Below are 20,421 nucleotides of genomic sequence, written 5' to 3'. Positions count from 1 at the left end.
TTGAAGTATAAAGTAAAAATTGTTCCAAAATCAATTTTTCCTTTCTTCCTTTATTCAAAACTACTGGAACAGCAAGTTGGTTTCTGACCTATAGCAGACCTGAGTAGTGCCACCAAGATAAAGTAGGAGTTCTTAAATCACTGACTTCAAACTTTATCTGAAAAGTCATTTAACAATTACTAAGTCATTAGTATAGAGCTTTCAAAAGAAGCTCCAAACATCTCACACAGCATTTAAAGAGGTAACAAAGTATCCTGACTGGACAGAATTTTTGCCTTGTAGGTTAAGGAATTGTAAGATGTCTAGAAAGCACAGAGTAAGGCTCAGAGAATTGATATATGGGTATTAATTAGGTGTAAAGAAAGTGTGGAGCCCAGGGAAAGGAGTTACTACTTTTATTCTAGAACAGAAATGAAGAGCTGGTTATTATGCAACAAAAGATTATGCTTACTATAAAATAAAGTTTTATAGACTTTATCTCTTGAATTGACCAACCTACACATGAGCTGAGATTGAAAACAATTATGTTTAAAAAAAAAAACAAAACCACATGGTAAGGGTGCCTGAGTGGCTCAGTTGATTAAACATCTGCCTTTGGCTCAGGTCATGATCCTGGGGTCCTAGATTGAGCCCCATATAGGGCTTCCTACTCAGTGGGGAATCTGTGTCTCCATCTGCCTTTCCCCACTGCACCCCCCACCCAGTCTCATGCTCACTCTCTCATGCTTATTCTCTCTCTCAAATAAATAAATAAAATCTTTTTTTAAAGGTAAAAAAGTAAAAAAAAAAAAAAAAACCCACATAGCAGCACCTGGTAAGGGCATTCCAAGTTGGATTATCTTCTAACTATGACAGGGACTCATTTAAACAGATGAAAAATAGAACATCTGAAGTTAATTGAATCACTGCCAAGAAAAAGAGGAAGGCAAATGATGATTTTGCACTTTGGACAATATTAACTTTAAGGTCCATTTCATCACTAAATTTCTATAAAATGCTAACTTTAAGAATCTAGAATAATTAAAAATATCACATTACGATATGATGGAAATCACTGTAAGGAAGTGTCTATACAGAAACCATGGAAACCCAGAGGAGGTGTTTTAAGCTAGAGAAAAATGGAGATCAACTATTTCTATTATTCTCCATTGTTATTTTTTTTTTTTTAGTAAAGATATTGTTATTTACTTGTTCTTTCTTTCGTCCTCAAATCTCTAACTAAAGGATTATTTTGGAATTGAAGTTTTTTTTTCTGATCATTAAAAAGCACTTCTTCATGATAGTTATTGTTCAAAAATAAAATCAAAAAACATACACTTCTTTATCATCTTTTTAAAAATCTCATTTCCTAATCTATCAGCTCAGAAACACTATGGAAGCTACTCTACTATGAAGTTCCACCAACATTTTTCATGATTCCTTGCATGTTTCATGATGTTCAGTCTTCAAGGATGTTCTCAAGACCAATTTAAGTAGATGAAATTAATTGTAGCATATTCTAAACCCACTGATATTTGATGTTTTCAAGTATCTCTACTATTGAACAGAGAATTTAGGGTAAGAGATTTAGAGATTTGAAATCCAAAGTCAACAATAACAAAATAGGGAATTTAGCTAAGATAGCTCCCTGTCCATTAAATTAATAAACTTCTTACATCTGCTACCTAGGATATATCCTAGTCAGCTATACCTAGCTAAGTCTCATCAGGTATTTATGATCACATAGATAATACATTCATGGAAGACATTATCTTTGACATCGTGAGGAATTACCCAATAATACATTTAAGCTGTCTTTCCAGATTGGCTATGGAATTTTATATGTCCTACATCCTCATTCCCCCAATAGTTAGCTCAGTATCATGTATCTCCTAGATAATACTCATATGAATAATTTTTCTCAGCTAAGCTGGGAAATCTTTGTTAATGCTCTTGTTGTTATATTTCCAAGTCTTAAAGCAAGGCAGAAAATAACACAAAAAATTTTTGAACAGCACATATATCTCTGTCTTTTTTATATAACAGTGCTTCATATTGTTAGTAGGCCTCAAATTTTATCACTCAGATATTTCTTCATTGATGTCAGAATAAAGTTTGAAACTTTATAGCACCTCATTCAAACATTTAGCCTATTTTCCTGGTGAGATCTTCCTCTCTTTTTCATATATCTACCTGTAACTGTTCAAATTAGAGACCACAAACAATGTGATGTTGATTATAAGAGAAAGGAGGGGAATTGAATGGGAAAAATTACAGAGGGAGACAAACCATGAGAGACTCCTAACTCTGGGAAACAAATAAAGTGTTGCAGAAGGGGAGGTGAGTGGAGGGGATGGGGTAACTGGGTGATGGGCACTGAAGAGGGCACTTGATAGGATGAGCACTGGGTATTATACTATATGTTGGCAAGTTGAATTTAAATTAAAAAAAAAACTTTATAAAAAAAGGAAAGAAATTTTAACAGAATGGAGTAAATATGATCTTTCTGCTTTGGGATGAGGTTAGAAAAGATTTGTGAAAGTACATAACTTGTCCTAAAAAGATTTGGAGAGAGGGACAAAACAGTAGCACTCTGCTTTAAAAAAAATGGTACACACACAAAGGTGAGAAAAGGAATGGGCAAATGTGAATGTTCCCTTGAAAGTCGTCCTAGGGTAGTAAACATGAAAAGGGCCCTGGGCAGAAGGGAAAACCTTTCCTTGCTCTCTGGGGCCTGGTTAGCTATGAACTATATGCCACAAAGAAATTTAAGGATTGAGGCAGAAATTTCAGGTTGGGTTTGGACTGGCTTGGAATTGGTTCCTGAAGCTAACCATTTCAAAGAACATATGTAAATTACTTTGTATCTATATTCATATTTAGCCCCCAAGTCCTCCTTGATGTTTTGTCAAATGTCAAACACTGTTTGCTGGGGCAGTGAAAGCAGTAGCCCATGTCTATGCCTCTCTCTCTCTCTCTCTGGTCTCATGAATAAATAAATAAATAAATAAATAAGTAAATAAATAAATAAATAAGTCTTTAAAAACAAACTAACAAACAAAGAAAATGGAACCATTATTTGGGGTGCCCAGAAATTATTTGAAGCCAGGAGTCCAAAATAATAACAAATATACTCATGGGACCTTGAGCTAATTGAAATTTTTAGTCACTAAAACAAAATTTCTTCCTGTCTTACCTCAAAAACAAGCAAATAAATAAAAAACTGAGAGCCGAGCCATCTACATAAGACTTTTAAAATCTAAACAAGTTGTTATTTATGACTTTCCGTTTAGGATTTATCTGTATTCGGTTGTAATCTATAGCACAGTGAATATTTTTAAAGCTAGAAATGTCAGAAAACTTTTCAACTCTATCATATATTTTGTTTTCCATGTCTTCTATCTGTACTATATTATACATTCTTTCTTACTTCCTTGGGTACTTTGTGCCATCAATTATGCCTCCACTTTTTTTTTTTAACTATTTATTCCCACTGAATTGTAAGTCTCAGTATATAAACATATTTGCATTTTTTTTCTGTTAAAAAAATTATACCAGGACTCCTGGGTGGCTGAGGGTTGAGCATATGCCTTTGGCTCAGGGCGTGAGCCTGGAGTCCAGGGATCGAGGCCTGCATGGGGTTCTCTGCATAGAGACTGCTTCTCCTCCCTCTTCCTATGTCTCTGCCTCTCTCTGTGTGTCTGTCATGAATAAATAAATAAAATCTTTAAAAAACAAACAAACAAAAACTAAAAACTATGCCTATCAGATATCTATGGAACATACCACCCCAAAGCAGAATAGACATCCATCTCAAGGACCCTTGTAACATTTTCCCACATTGGGTGGCAAAGCAAGTCTCAATACATTTAAAGATTGAAATCATACCAACTGTCTTTTCAGACCACAGTGGAATGAAGTTAGAAACTAGTAACAGAAGGATAGCAAGTATGAGGAAATTAAACAAGATGCTCTTAATAAAAATGGGAGCCTGGGTGGCTCAATCAGTTAAGCATCTTACTCTTGATGTTGGCTCAGGTCATAATCTCAGGGCCATGAGATCAAGCCCTTGGATGGGCTTCATGGGGAGTCTGCTTGGGATTCTCTCTCTCTGACCCTCCCCCACTGTGTATGTGTTCTTTCTCTCTCTAAAGTAAATAAATAACTCATTTTTAAAAAATACTCTTAAAAATTAATCAACGAAAAATTACAAGGGAAATTAGAAAATACTTTGAGATGAAAGAAAATGAAACACCACATTCCAAGGATCAATTGTGGTCCTTTAAGCCTTTCTGAGTAGTTCTGTTTTAGCTGTCTCTTTTACGAATAGAATATAGTTAAATTGTGTCTTGTTAATACAATTATAGTCCCTACTTTTTAAAAGAGCATAGAGCATTTACTTTGGTATATATCAATTTATTCTGTGCCTCACAGGTCCATTGGATCAATGTGAGATCAACTTGGGCGAGGTTTCTATTTGCGCTTTGGCCTCCATGAGCCTCCACTCTGTATAGGTAACAAGAATAGTGTTTTGAGCCTACCAATGACCATGGCAACTGGGAATCTCTTTCTCCAGTGTTGAGCTAATCTGGTAAGTAGCCAAAAGTTGATTCCAGAAAAGATGAGAAGAGTATTTATCATATACCTCTGTGGTAGGTGTGTTCAGGTTCTTACTTGAGAAGACCCAGTCTCTCCTTTAATCAATGCTCTGAGTCAGAAAAGTAGCTCAGATTTGAAACTTCTCAAAGAGTCCTGATTTTCCATTGCAGCAGCTGACTTCACCCTTCACCTTGCCAACTCTCAATATTTTTCTGGTTACACAAGTCAAGGGACACCCTTGACTATTTATTTGTGTAATTCCTAAGAATATCATAGGCTGGGGCACCTGGGTGGCTCAGTGTTTAAGCGTCGGCCTTCACTTCAGGTTGTGATCCCAGAGTCCCGGATAGAGTGCTACATGAGGCTCTCTACAGGGAGCCTGCTCCTCCCTCTGCCTGCCTGTGTCTCTGCCTCTCTCTCTCTCTCTCTCTCTCTCTCTGTGTGTCTCTCATTAATAAATAAATAAAATCTTAAAAAAAAAAGAATACTATAGGCTATTCAGTATCACCATAGGTCCCTCTTGGTCAAGTCATCCAGTTACCACTCTGGTCTTGCTGTCATCAATAATAATTATCTCTGCCTTGCCTCTACCAATAATTATATCTGCTTCTACCATGTTGAATCATTATTCCTATTGTTACTAAGGATCTTCGTGTCATGCACTACATGCTATTTTTGGCTCTGGCTCATGGAGGATAGCCACCAAGTGTCTAAAACAGACATCCCTTTACCAGTATGTTTCTTATTAACTTATTGAATTAGTAAAGAGAATCTTTTGGACTATCCCAGGAAATTCTGGTAGTGGGTGCTCTGATCACACATAATAAGTCCATTTTAAAATTGTCTTTCAGAGGCTTCTGACTCCTGTTCGACACTCTACCAAGATAGCTCCTATCTCTCTACTTCATTTTGTTTAGACTAGAAGCATTTCAAAGCATCAAAAACCCACCTGAGTAGCATCAAGATCACTTACCAGAACCTTAAACCCCAAGTCACAAGAGGGTACTCCGACGTTAATGAATGCACCACTACAGCTGCCCATCGGCCACCCTCAAGTTCTACTCAACCACACATTTTTGCAATCCTTGCTGGTATACATCTTGCAATTTGGGGCTATGTATTTTATTTCCTCCCAGAACATGGCCAGTATTTCCCTGTTTGGGTTATTCTGAGACTTGCCCCTAAGTATTGGTCTGGAGGCAGTGAGAAAAGGCAGGACTATATCCTGAGGAACACATGTACCACTTGTGAGGCACCTGTCCTAAGTGAGGTCTTTCCAGGTTCTCCAATTACAGGAAGCCTAGTTCAAGGTTCAAGAGAATCTGTGGCCCAAGATTTTCTGGCTTGTTCATCAAATATCCCCAAGTGGGTTCTGAAGAAACTGCTCTACATCTGTGAAGGGCCCGGATTTAATATAGGACTGTGAAGGCTGGGCATTGTCTCCCTTATCACTCTGTTAACCTGACAATTAAGTCCCAGGCCTGGTTTTCATCACTATCTGTTCTATGGCTCTATGAGATAAGAAGCTTTTTAAGCACTGACACACAGACCCTCTTACTTTCACAACACACCTTAAAATGATAGTTGGTTCACTGGAGTCTGTCATTTTCTTTTTTGAGGCTCCTAAAGCAGATAACAAAGGCCAGAAAGCTCCACCGTCCTTATAATTATCGTTGCTCTCCTATCTTTCAAGTGCCATTGGCACTGCATAGCCTTCCACTTGCATTTTTCTCTACCCTCCAATGAGAGTCCTAGCACTTTTAACACAACTGCATGCCAGGGTTATCACAGTTCCACCTTCTCTCATCAATGACAATTCCAGAATTTTATTCCGGGTGTCTGTGTTTTAGGGTTACTTATAGTCACAACTGTCTTAGCCTGGATTACCCTTTCACCACAGAAAGCAGAGTCTGGGTTCTTTCTCTTTCTTAGAAAGCAGAGCCTGAAACACAGACTTGTATATAGGGGTCTTGCCTTAGGAGATGGGGAGTTTGAAAGAGGGAGCCAATAAAATGCTATGGCATCAATGTGGTTATTGCTGTCGGCAATTGAGGTTTCATCCTACTCAGACCTTATGAACAGCCATATAGAAAGTTCTTCAGGATTGTCCCCTCTAAGAAGTAAAAGAGGGGAGTGTTTATTTAGTAGTTCCCATCTGCAAATGTTTAAAGCCTGCTCTTAAACTTCTATCTATGTGAAAACATACCAGATGGGGATGAGCGGGCGTCCCACACTGGCATTGGAGAAGCCTGGGCAAGAAAGCAAGAGATGGATCACTCAGCAAAGGTGGACATATTCAAGTTACACCAATTAAAAGCTGGGTGATACAGTGATTTCTGAGTAAAAGGTAAACCAAGCCAGTGTCAGACAGGATGAAGGACAGGCCTGATACATTTATTTAAACATACTTATTTTGTACTTTGTATCTGATAATCCTAACATTCACAGTTCTTACTGGTCAAATTCAGTATTTTTTTTTTTTTGCTAACTTTCTCAGATGATAACTTGTTATATCATGTACTTGGTATTTTAAATTGTTAGCTGCTGTTTCTTGAAAGTATCTGTAGGACAAAGTTAAATTTGAGGCCTTTGTTTAAAAGTGTCCCTCCACTGAAGCTATCAATTCCACCCTACCAATTTTCTGTGGGACTCTCAACTGAGACAAACTATAAACTAATTTTTTTTATTTTTTAGATAGATAAGTCCTATGACTTTGGATCCCAATCCTATCATGCAAGCTTGTGGCTACAGTTTCAGGGAACATTTTTCTTTCTTTTTTTCTTAACCAAGAGCCAAAGTCAAGGTAGGTAAGTATCTCTAAGACTAGAACATCTTTTCTTGAGTATCTTATAAAAACTTCAACATTGTCACATCTGAAGCTTCCCTCATTCCTTTTGTTCACAAACTTGCTCTTCTTCCTGTAGTCTGTATCTCTAGCAGTTCTATTACAATCTACTTTGTCACACAAGACTTTTAGAAACCATTATGTTGCCCTTTCTTTCATCTTATTATCACATAAACTTTTACCACTTACGTCTTGTGAGCTTGCCCATACGCTGCTTTCTGTTAACATGATACACTCCTTATTTAATTCAAGTTCTTTAATGTTTCACTCCTGGACTATCAAAATAACTAATAAGTAGTCGCCATATTTTCCTTTACTATCTAAAGTATTCTCCAGGTGGTTGCCGCAGTGGTGTTTTTTTTTTTTTTTAACTGCTTTCAGCTTTATTTTTTAAATTTAAATTCAATTAACTAACATATAGTGTATTATTAGTTTCCAAGATAGAGTTCAGTGATTCATCAGTTGTATATAACACCCAGTATTCATTACATCACATGCCCTCCTTAATGCCCATCACCCTGTTACCCCCATCCCCCCACCCCTACCCCATCCAGCAACCCACTTGTTTCCTATGATTGAGTCTCTTGTGGTTTGTCTCCCTTTCTTATTTCCCTCCCCTCCCCTATGCCCCTCTGTTTGTTTCTTAAATCCACATATGAATGAAATCATATAATAATTGTCCTTCTCTGGTTGAGTTATTTCACTCAGCATAATAATACCCTATTCTAGTTTCATCCACGTCATGCAAATGGCAAAATTTCCTTTTTTTTTTGATGGCTGAGTAATATTGCCACAATGGTATTCATAACACCCACTTCAGCCATAACACTTGCTTGTAAATATTCCTCATCATCCTTTTTACTGCAGAACACTGTCCACACAACTTAGAATGATCTACAAGGTAATTTCTCACCTAGGCCCCTGGACCCACTTGCCTTTACATTTTCGTCTGTGATCTTTACCCTGCCTAGAATGCCATTCTTACACACCCTTATCTACCCTGAGTATTGAGTTATCTTAATATCCTTTGAACCTCCCCTCTATGGCTCACATAGGTACTCTATCCTCTGTGCTCACTTAACAGTTGTAGATACTCCATTTTGGGTTTTTCAACTCTGTGATGAAAAATGTAGTCATTTGTCTGTCTTGGCAAATTTTTGTACCCTCAGCAAGTGGCAGAAGCCACAGATTATGGTATATTCAATAATACACCATATTATGTTAAATGAATACATGTATAAATGAATGGACTTTACTTCCTCAGAGATGTAATGTTAAACAAGTTTGGACATTATTACTGGTGAAGAAGAGATATATAGTAAAAGTTTACCTGAAGTAAAACACAAATGAAAAACATTATAATATTTTTTTACATCCTTCGTGTTCAATTTTTATTCAAATCTGTTTTCTACATATTTTTCAGTCTTTCATTTAAGTTTATTAAATTTTCATTGAAAAAAACTATCAGATGATAGCATTTATCCTGAAAATTATCCAGTCTATTTTTCCAGAAACTACAATTTATATACTACCTAATAGAAATACTTTGAATAGAATGTTTTCACATTTATGTAAGTTTAAATTGTTTCACATAGAACAGCAGCAAGCAATAATGTTCTAGTACTTCTTAAGTATATCACATTAAGTTTTTCACTCTGATTTCACAATGCAACTTGAAAATATGTAAAAAAAAAAGGAATATTTAAAGTGATTTCTTCATTAAAATAATGTCAAAGCATTTATATTTTGTAATAAGGATAATGAAATTAAGCAATAATAAAAATATATGAGGTATTAAAACAGGTTTACTTAGGTTCAGAAGAATAAAGAAGATAAAGGGATTTGGAATTCACACACTGTACTACATGTTATTACTATGGAAATAAACAGGGGATTAAAATATATATTTATATGTTATACATATTTTGTGTGTATGTTATATATAAATAAATAATATTAAATAAGCTTACTGTGTGACCTAAAGAGACATAGTTAGGTTTCTTATAAAGGATCTTTCATAATGTATGTTATAAATATATGTAAAATATAATATAAAGACACCTATATATATCATATACAGTTAACCTTGAACAACACAGGTTTTAATTATATGGGGCCACTTATACACAGATATTTTTTCTAAAGGTATGATACTATAAAAGTATTTTTTTCCTTATAATTTTCTTAATAACCTTTTCTTTTCTCCTAGCTTACTATATTATAAGAGTATTCTATATAATACACACAAAATATGTGTTAATAGACTGTTTTTGTTACTGGTAAGTCTTGTCATCAACAGTAGACTATTAGTAGTGAAGTTTTTGGGAGGTCAGAAGTTATATGTGGCTTTTTGACTTTATGGGGCCCGTACATTTTTGCCCTTTCAACATACTATTTTCTTTTTTGTTCTCTCCTTCATCTAATTTAAGAATTTAGGCTCAAAGAACTTACAAAGTATATAGTCAATTAATATTTGCTTAATTAATGAATATTGTTATTTTTACTCAATCAGTCTTTAGTTTATGCTAGTAGACTAATGTAGTTACATTACTCCCATCACTTAGCATTAGCCACCATTCTATTAAATTGAAAAAGGTAAAGAAAATTATATACAGGCATACAATTATGTATAAATTTAATATATATAATTGTGTGAATACCTTACATATTACTACATATTTTATTAATTGCAACTATTGCCTAAAGTGTAATGAAAAAATTCAGTCCTCATACTTTTAAACAAAAAGAAGTTATCACTATAGAAAAGCTGTTGACTTAGCCTGGTATTTGTAGGGTTCTAATAAAATCACCACTTACTTCTTATGTACTTAATTGTCAATTTTAAAAGGGCAGGATGAAAGGCCTCATACAGCACCCTCCATTTAGGAAACTTATTGAAATTGATATCCATTTACTTGGAGGAACTGCATTAACTGTATTATAAAAGGGATCACAAAATTATGTTAAGAATTATTTCCAAATGCTTACTCTTAATTGATTCTATATTAGAAATGGAAAATAAAGAGGACAGAAACACCATCCAACATTTTACCAATTAGACTGTACAACCTAGGAGAAAATTAAAAACACTCTTTCTTTTATGTTTTTAATCCATTAAAAGTAATATTACCATTCAGACATTCAAAATCAGCAAACAATTTCTTATATTTTAAAAAAGAAAGTCTCTTTGATGTTCTTTTTGTAAATCAAGAACACTAAGTAAATTCTTGCTATCAAAATATCAAATTCTTAAGTCTTTAGGAAAATATTTGCCATTTCCTTTCCTAAAACACTACTAGCTCATGAAAAACTAGTGTCCCATAAAATGATAATCAATTTTTAAACAAATATAATTTAGTCAAATAGTTTAGAAGATTATGGACTAAGCATATTTAAATAAATTTATTAATTAGAGAATTTCCCACATCCTACTCCAAATTTACTTGCCCTGACTGTCCTGACTATCCTGAGATTATTCTTTTCCCCTGCTCTCACCCACCTCCCAAACCAGGATCATGTATCTTGAGATTTACCTGTGTTCCAAGAACTGCAGGGTCAGTATAAATATCACCAAAATCATTCATTATTTCATGATTATTATAATTGTATAACTCCAGCTTAAATCAAGAGTTTTTTTATAACAATAAATATTAAAGTGCAGTAGTTTGCAAATTATACTATTCTTTATTTCACCTGAGCTCAGAACAAAAAGAAAGAAATTTGAATCATAGTAAGAGAAATGTTTAATTGTGTTGAAAAATTAGTGGAAGTCATTACTTGCGATTGGTATCGACAGTATGTATATAGAAGGTTTTAAAATAGGGCTTTAAAGGTGTAGGCAATGATAATACCAATTCTCGGCTAGTTCAGAGGAAAGGAAATTTTTCATACACTCGGGGTTGGTTGGAATGTTAACAAATGCAAAGAGCTGGGAGGGGAAAAGGGCAATATCTAATACTGTGAAGGTGTGCATGCCCTTCAGTTCCACTGTGAGCATAAAACCTGTGGGACACACACACACACACATTTATATACACATACATATGAAACTGTGTATGTTTAAAAGAAAACTCCTTCCAGCATTGTTTCTAAAAGTGAAAAATTGGAAACACTCCAAAGTTTCATCATCATGAACATGGATATATATGTAGCAGATTTTTAATATGGAATACTACACAGCAGGGACTTGAACCTAAATTTTATCATTAAAGAAGTTCACATACAAAATGTTGAACAAAACCATATTACATATCAATACAGAATATCTTAATGTAGTTTGGAAGCATGGAGTTTAACACTGTAATATGTGTGTAATGATGGTTATGTATAATATACGTGATAAAATGTAAAAATATACATGAAAATGATAAACACCAAATTCAGGAAAATGGATATCTCTTGGAGGGTGGGAAATGCAATTGGGGGAAAATAAACCAAGAGCTTAATCTACTTTTTGTAACTTTTTATTTCTTATGTTCTGTGATGTTACCCAGGTGTTCATTAAATAGATACAATATTTTTTTATATTGTGTCTGAAATATGTTGAGATTTAATAAAATTAAAAAAAAGATGTTTAAGGGAAGCATGTCTTGGGGAAGAGGGATACAGTAGAAAATCAATGTTATACTATAAGTTCAATATTTGAATAAAATTAAGAACAAAACATTTGGGTTAAATTACAAATTTCATTTCTTTAAAAAAAGTATGTTTATGTTTCTTCTCATGAAGTTTATTATAAACATAAGCAAATAATCCATATATATATATATATATATATAAATATATAAGCAATGTCGTAGCTATACCAATACATAGATGGCTAGTTAAGGCATTGCCCAACTATACTAACATTTCAAAATCATACCTATGAAAATGGATTAAGTTAGGATATCATGTCCAGGCCAAGCAGGAAAAAATTGAACTGTCTTCCTATATCTTGCAAAGTTATCAACAAGAAGTATTGTTATAATCTGTACATCTCACAAATATTGTCCAAGTTTCATTTGAAATAAATATCTATTACAACAAGTCAAAGTTACTGATTTTTCTGTTATATAGGGTCTTATGTCCAAGAATGTTGGGACTTGAACAAATTCTGAATGGTCCCTAAATTCCCCAATGTGTTGTCTAGACTTATCCACTTCCTTCCTCACTTATGTCTCTTCAGTTCTCTCTGTTTTCATCCCCATGACTGTATTAAAACTATCCTTACCAAGGACACCAACTACCCATATCTTATATAAGTTCACGGTCAATATTCTACCTTTACATTACTCAACAGCCCAGCAGCATTTGACATAGTCTTCTCTTTGAGATAATATGAACACTGTCTTTGCTGTAACTCAACCAGTATTCATCTGGTTTTCCTCCTACCACAATGGCCAATCATTCTTCTTTAGTGCTTCCTCATGTCCTACACTGCTCTTCTGACCTCCATGTGGCAAAATACAACTATTAATTCTCAGTTTTAACCTCTGATGGAATTTTATGTGTCAACTTGACTGGGTACCAGGATGCCCAGATACCTGATTAAACATTATTTCTGGATATGTCTGTGAGATGAAGAGGAACCAGAACATGAGCTGAGGAGGAGCAGGCAGTAAGGCAAGAGGAAAACCATAACCCTCTGTGAAGGTGTTTCTGGAAGAGATTAGCCTTTGAATCTGTGGACTAAGTAAAGTATATTGTACCCAAGTGTAGGTGGACATTATCCAATCTACTTAGGGCCCGAATAGAACAAAAAGGTAGAGGAATGGAAAATTCTGTCTGCTTTTTTGAGCTGGGACATTGAACTTTTTCTACACTTGGACTAAAACTACACCATTCATACTTCTACTTCTTAGGCCTTTGGACTTAGACTGGAATACACCACCAGATTTTCAGAGTCTCCAGCTTACAGATGATAGATCATGGGACTTCTTAGTTTACATAATTACTTGAGCCAATTCCTCATAATAAATCTTTTTTAATAACTGTGTATGTATACATTAATATACATGTATTTATTGTGAGAAATTTTATTTATATACAGATTTTTATATAAAATTTTATATATGTAAAATTTACCATACTGGATCACTACCTTCTTCTTCAAGTACTTTTCCACTTGGTTTTTAAGATAACATACTTTTATGGTTTTTCTCTTGCCTTATTGCCTGCTCCTCCTCAGCTCATGTTCTGGTTCCTCTTCATCTCCCTAATGCCCTTGATTATGTGGTCGTTTCTTTGCCTACACTCCGTCTCTAGCGACCTAATCCAATCTCTTGGTTTTATATGTCATCTATATATTGATGACTCTATATTACTATGCAGAGGACTCTCAACTTAGACCTCCAATCCTGCTTCTCAAGGACTAATATCCTACTGCCTATACATTTCCATTTTGATATTTAGTAGGCATATTAAATTAATACAAGGTAAACTGAATATTATAGTTTAGTGATATAAATGAAATGGACTTCAGTGATATGTATATAGTTTCCCCCACTGCCATACCCATCTCCATATATGGTGGCACCTTCTGCCCAGTGGCTCAAGTCATTTTTCATAATCTTTCATTCCTCACTTTCCTGAAAACCCTACTTTGAATTCACCAGCAAGTCCTTTTGGTTCCATCCCCAAAATACATCCTAATTCTGACTATTTTTTTCCAACTTCACTGCCTGGGCTCCAGTTCAAGTAATCAGAAGTTATCCCCTAAATGATTGAAAGAGAATTGTAAAAAAGTCTTTCACTTCCACTCCAATTTTACACAGCAAAGTCGATGTTAACTTTCTAAAGTGTAAATCATATTTTGTTTCTCCCCTATATGCCATTATCCCATAACTTTACAAATTTAAAAGAAAATCAGAATCCTATACTTTTTACCCTGACCCTATGTGACCTGGCTCCTAACTTACCCTCTAGCACTGTGCTCTTGCTACATGGCTCTTTTTCTGCCCCTTTAAACCTCTAAGTTTGGTCTGTTCCAGGGCCCATGGGTGGCTCAGTGGTTGAGCACCTGACTTCAGCTCAGGGTGTGATCCCAGGGTTTGGAATTGAGTCCTGCATGGGGCTCTTTGTGGGGAGACTGCTTCTCCCTCTACCTATGTCTCTGCTTCTCTCTCTCTCATGAATAAATAAATAAAATCTTAAAAAAAAAAAAAAAAGTTTGGTCACTTCTAAGTACTTTTGCCCTTACTTCTAAATGCCTTTTCTATTCTTCTCACTTAAATCTTTAGGTACTGTCTTCTTTTCACCATTCAGATGTCAACTTCAACATCTTCTCTTCAGAATAGTCTCCTATGAGCTCCTACTAAAGAACCCCCACCAGTTTACATCACACTCGTGCATTTTATTTTCCATCTAGAATTTATTTCCATCTGAATGATCTTTTTAAATAATACATTCATTGTTTATCTCTTTACCCTAGAATACAAACTCTTTGAAAGCAAAGATTTTGTTGTCTCACTTGCCAATGAATATCCTCCATTGCCTAGAACAATGCATGACACAAACATCTGAAAACCTCCCAAAGTTACTAGGTGAGTAGAAAAACTAATTTCATTTACTCTGAGGGTGTCTTTTCTCCTCCTCACAGTGATATAAGGGTCCTGCGAAGCTTAATAGATGTTAACAGAAAGAGGCTTTTGGTCCTTCCGTGTAGAGTGTTGTGGTAACCAGACTCCAAGATGGTCTCCAGAGAGCTTCATCTTTTGGAATTCATTTCTTTGTGTAGTCCCCTCTCACATTGTATCTGAGATAGTCTATATGACCAACAGAGTATAACGGAAGTGACATTGTATAACTTCTGAGGCAAATCACAAAAGATACTGCCACTTCCACTTTGGATCTTTCTCTCTGAAGATAGCCAACCCCATAGCATGAAAATCCTTAAGCAGCCCCTATGGAGAGGTCCCAGTGTTAAGGAACTGAAACCTCAGACCAACAGACAGCAGTAATTTATTAAGCATAGGATATAACCATCTTAGAAACAGCTCCTCCAGCTCCACTTGAGTCTTCAGATGACTGCATCTCTGGACAACATCTTGACTACAACTTCATGGAAGACCTTGAGTCAGAATCATCCAGTTAGGATGCTCCCAAATTTCCTAATCAACAGACATCATAATAAGCTCTGAAGTTAGTTATATACCACAGCAACAGGTAACTAATACAACTAGTTTCTGCTGATATGTTCATTTTCTAAGTCCCTAAATTTTTTTGAAGGTGAAGAAATGATATATGAAATAATAAATTTCTGTATTTATGGTCTCCTTTCTCCCCAGCTTGGCTTATTCTTAAAATGTTAGCATACCCTTTCTCTTGCTCTACCTCAACGAGCCTAGGACATTGCAATTAAGAGAAAAGGCAAGAGGGTCTTATGCATATCTGACAACTTGGCTTTCAGCCCTGTAACACAAATCTACTTAGAGAGACAAAGGTCCAGCTTCTTGGGAAGCAAGAAAGAAAAAAGTCACATATTAAAAAAATTCAACTTAACGTGTAAAATGGAAATTAAAGAAGAGTACCTACTTTATAGGTGTTTTGAAAGGAACAAATGAGAGAATATATATAAGACATCATGCATTTTAGCATGATGACTGGTCCATGGTCAGTGCTAAATAACTATTGGTTATTATTATTGACTTTTCTTTTGTCTGGCTCATTTTTTTATTTGAACAAGCTTTTAATGCACTAAAATAGATTAGTGAAAATAGTATATTATAAACTCTTACACTACACAATAGCTGATGATTTATATGAGAGAAATATTTTCTAAAACCTGTTATCACAAATTGAGAATAGACTTTTTAATACATACATTTTCAGAGAAAAAAAATTAGGCTAAAAATTAACCAAAGGCTATGTTATCTAAATTATAATAAGAGATTGTCATCTTAACATATTGAAAACTTAGAGAGGGATGAGCAAAAGACTTAAAATGTAGTAAGAAAGTAAAAGCAGCAAGAGATTGACTCGAATGTCATTATCTTATTGCCTTTTGGAACTAGAAATGTATTGTTTCTCATATAAAGCAAAGCACTGAAAACTATTTGGCAGCAAGGTTATTATTTCACATATAATTACATCTCATACGGAGGTACATTGGCAGACATGCGGTGGCTAAATTGTCCATTTTCAACTAGAAAAAAGAAATGCAGTTCTTTTTTCACTTACATCAGTCAAGAAGATAGCCGCCCACAGGAAGAGATAAAGACTTATTTGACACTAGATCTATAACCAATGATTTTAGTTATCACTTGAAATTAGTGAGAATTTTGAAATAGGCTTAAGATTTTTTGAAGAGCAATTTGGTACCACAATGAAATAACAGATGAAATGGAAAAAGAAAAAAAGAAAAAGAAGATGATGTTTTCATTCTTTGGCTGTGTGGATTTAGGGATTTCTACAATAGGATTTCTCATAGATAGATAACCTAGAAAAGCACAGATGTATTCATTTACCATTTTTGAAAATAAACTAAGCATTTAATTAAATTATCTTCCCTATAAACCAATTAGATAAATCCTGATTCAATGAATATACTTAAACATTATCCAGGGTGCCAACAACTAAGAGTATTATTTATAAAAGCCAGACAACTAAATTCTAACCCTCTAATCTGCCTGTTCTGAATATTTATTAAATCATCAGAAGAGTCCTGATAATTGTAATTTTAGATAAGTAGCGTCTGCCGGTATCTGTAATGTAGATGTGATACAAAATATTTACCTACTTGAAAATTTGGAGAAAATGCTATCTGAATCCCTTTTTGGGAGAGCTCATATCTACGTGAAAGAAATACTTGGGTCAAATAGGAGGTGGAGATGGAGGGTAAGATTCCCAGTGTTTGCTCAAGTTATAAAAATAGTGTCAGTAAAGTTGCTACATATAGACAGGTATGGAGAGGAATGCTTTTTCTTACTTTTGAGAATCAGAAGAAAGGAAAGAGATGGAGGTGATAGGAAGAGATCCTGGAGGTAATGAGCTAGAAGAAGACTGTGTGCCATGATGGGCCTCACAAACTCCCCAGGTTTGGTAAGTCAATCATATTCACAAAATGTTGAACAGACTCATGTGTGTGCGCACGTGTGCATGGATGCTGATAAGATTTGATTTTCAAGGTTGAGGAAACGTGTAGCAGAAAGGATTGCAAGCATATAAGTGAGCCTTAGAAGAGTCTCAGGAATCACAGGGAAGAATAGCTTTGGACATTCATAGGTCCTAAAACGGAGTTTGAGGTAAGTTCATCTCTCTCTTCCAAAGATGAGGAGGCACCCATCCACACAGTGCCCAATCCTGGGGAAATAGTTCTTCCTTTCCACCTTTCCATCCTTAACTGAGCAATTTTTGTATTAGTTAGGCTTCTTTTTTCACCTTTCATGAATTCTTTTGGAGTTTTTATTGTATAGTTAATGCCATAATTATATAGTTAACCAACAGAAGGAGCTATTAGAATATAAAAGAGACTTTGGAGAAGAAAATCAAAGCACAGACAATAAGCAAATAAATGTAATTAGGATAAAAGGATACCGAATGAGCAAGTTGAACAATTTCATACCAACTTTGTACTTGTTCTCCTGAGACCATCTTTTCCTCTGACAAGTTTCAAACTCTCTCCAAATTTCTGAAAATTCCAAACTGTTTATATTTCATGGTCAGTTTTACCCAGCAATCCCCTATGCACTGAGCTCTCACCTCCTCCAGTTTATATAGACTGTTACATACCCAGCTGAGAACACAGATGCTTTCCCTGGTTAATAATTGATGAAGGGGACAGTATATATGTGAAGACCACTTGCATATAGAAAATTTTACTGAAGGTTTGAGGTAACTGAGGATTAAATTCCAGAAGCACATAGTAAATGCCTTCCCTTAGAATCTCACATATCCTTGGGCACCAAGAAATTTCACCACTGTACTTTGTGTAGCTACCCAATATTTTGCTCAGAATGCCCTTTTCTTCTCCACTTTTTCTTCTATTTTGATCTTTCATCCCTAAATTCATCTCATTTTTTTTACATGGAGAAGCTCAAATATATTTTTGTTTTAGAATCTTCTTCTGAAGCCTATCCTAGAAACCTTAGTTTCCAATCAAAGCCATCTACACTGAGAACAAATCATGACTCAGAGGCACAATTATGTTTTAAAGTAGCATAGTAGCCTTCTCTCTCCCTTTTACATACAGCTTTTCTGAAGGCCAATGGCAAGACCTGCATTTTTATTATGCTACTTTCAGCTCTGCACGTTACAGGGTTTCAAACACAGTAACAGCTTGTGAAAGATTCACAAATTTGGGGAACAGATTCATAAAGGAAGAAACATGAATTCTAGTTATCTTGGCTTCTAGTACAGTTTGATTTGCAACTTATTAAAGACTGATTATTTCATTTTTTTACACCATGTTATCTTATCTACAAAATGGAATTAAAATGGTCATATACTATGCATATCTTAGAGGGTGACTTTATTATCTATCTATCTATCTATCTATGAAGTTATTTTGAGAATTGAGAAATCTTTTATAAACATTTGGCAACGTTACTAATCTCTATCTCCCAAACTTCAAATAAGGCTGGTATATAGAGTACACAGCATGTTGTGAGAATAGAAGATCTACTTTTGTAAATACCTATGCATAGAGACAGAGAGAAAAATTAGTAGAACATTTATATAAAATACATGGTAAGTTTTAACAAACATGAAAAAATAAAAGATTTGTAATGTGCATTGGAAGTAATCAGTGGACTTATAAAATAGAAACAAATAAGCATGACCATCTATGAATGTGAACTTAGAAACAGTTACCAGTAAGCAACTGCCTCTGCGAATTCCATTAAAGATCATCTGCAAAATCTGCACCCACAAAAATTCAAATTTATTTCCCATTTACTGAAAAAACAAAGGACTAGGCCTTTTTTAAGATATAAAACTAACTGCTAAAATCTGTAAATTATGGTAACAAGCATATTAAGATAACTCTTATGCTAGTCAAATAGTTCTTCTTTATTTCTTACCCTGCAAAAGCATCTCTTTAATATCAGTGGCATTTTACTTCTGAGATAAAATTTTATCAGCTTAGCATTCCCTTCTCTTTAATTTTCCCTTGCTGTGTCTTGCTAGGTACCTAAGAAGGACAAAGCAGGAACACGAAAGTCCCCATCATGGCATTTATCTAGGACTCCAGGATAAAAGGAAAGTTGGGGGTGGAACCCATCCACAATTCATCACGGATGGTGATGTCTTTATTGGCTACTGACCTTGCAATGAGTTGAATGAGTTATAAGAAGGTTCTCTGTTACCCCAATCCCTGTTTTCTTGAAGGAGGACATAAATCACTTGAATCTCATGAATTTCTCATATTTACAAAGTATGCTTCCAAATTTCCCACAGAGGATGCAGTATAACCACTTATTTTTCCAATTTAAAAAAAATAATTTTTCAGCTTGTTCGATGTCACATAAGGAGGCTGATGATTGAGAAGATCTGAGAGTGACCCGAGGATCCAAGGGTGGGTGTCAGCAAGAAGCCCAGAGAGAAGCAGATAGCTTCCATCATTCCTGTTGTGAGGGTGTTTGCATTACTTCTCCTCTAACCTTATGCTTGAAGCAACAATCATGGTAGATTGCCTTATTCTGTTCCATTAAGAACTGAAGCATGTAATAAATCAAATTCCATAGTGACATATCTTGTTTCAGTGGCATGATAAGTTGCTTCTTGGCTGAAATTCAGATGAAGAATATCTGGGTTTTGTAACTCTACTTCTCCATATTCTCTTGAAACTTAAAATTTAAGCATTATACGGTGCTGGGAAAAATGACTGAAAAAAAAAATGAAGAGAGAGGGAACGCAGCCTTCAGAAATATCAAGAGATCTTAGTGGGCAAATACCACAGTGTGAATTTTGAATAACTTTTCCCACATATATAGATATGAGCATGAGGAGGAAAATAGTATTAATACATTACATCTTGCTCTCAGAGACTCTGTGTAATAAATGCAAATGTCTCATACTAT

The 20,421-nt window shown here is 35.0% G+C and overlaps 1 long non-coding RNA gene across 1 annotated transcript; it reads left to right on the top strand.

Annotated features, from left to right (window-relative positions):
• The first annotated feature begins 4,419 nt into the window (after nucleotides 1–4,419).
• LOC140608380 (uncharacterized) lies at nucleotides 4,420–19,990 on the top strand. The gene is made up of 4 exons (XR_012010395.1): nucleotides 4,420–4,570; nucleotides 14,835–14,946; nucleotides 17,344–17,443; nucleotides 19,529–19,990. It is a non-coding gene; the product is annotated as an uncharacterized lncRNA (long non-coding RNA).
• Nucleotides 19,991–20,421: the final 431 nt, after the last annotated feature.

Source organism: Canis lupus, chromosome 17, assembly GCF_048164855.1.
Source record: "Canis lupus baileyi chromosome 17, mCanLup2.hap1, whole genome shotgun sequence".
NCBI classification, from domain to species: domain Eukaryota; kingdom Metazoa; phylum Chordata; class Mammalia; order Carnivora; family Canidae; genus Canis; species Canis lupus.
Note: the sequence above shows the minus strand (reverse complement) of the source record. Positions and strands in the feature narration are given on the sequence as shown.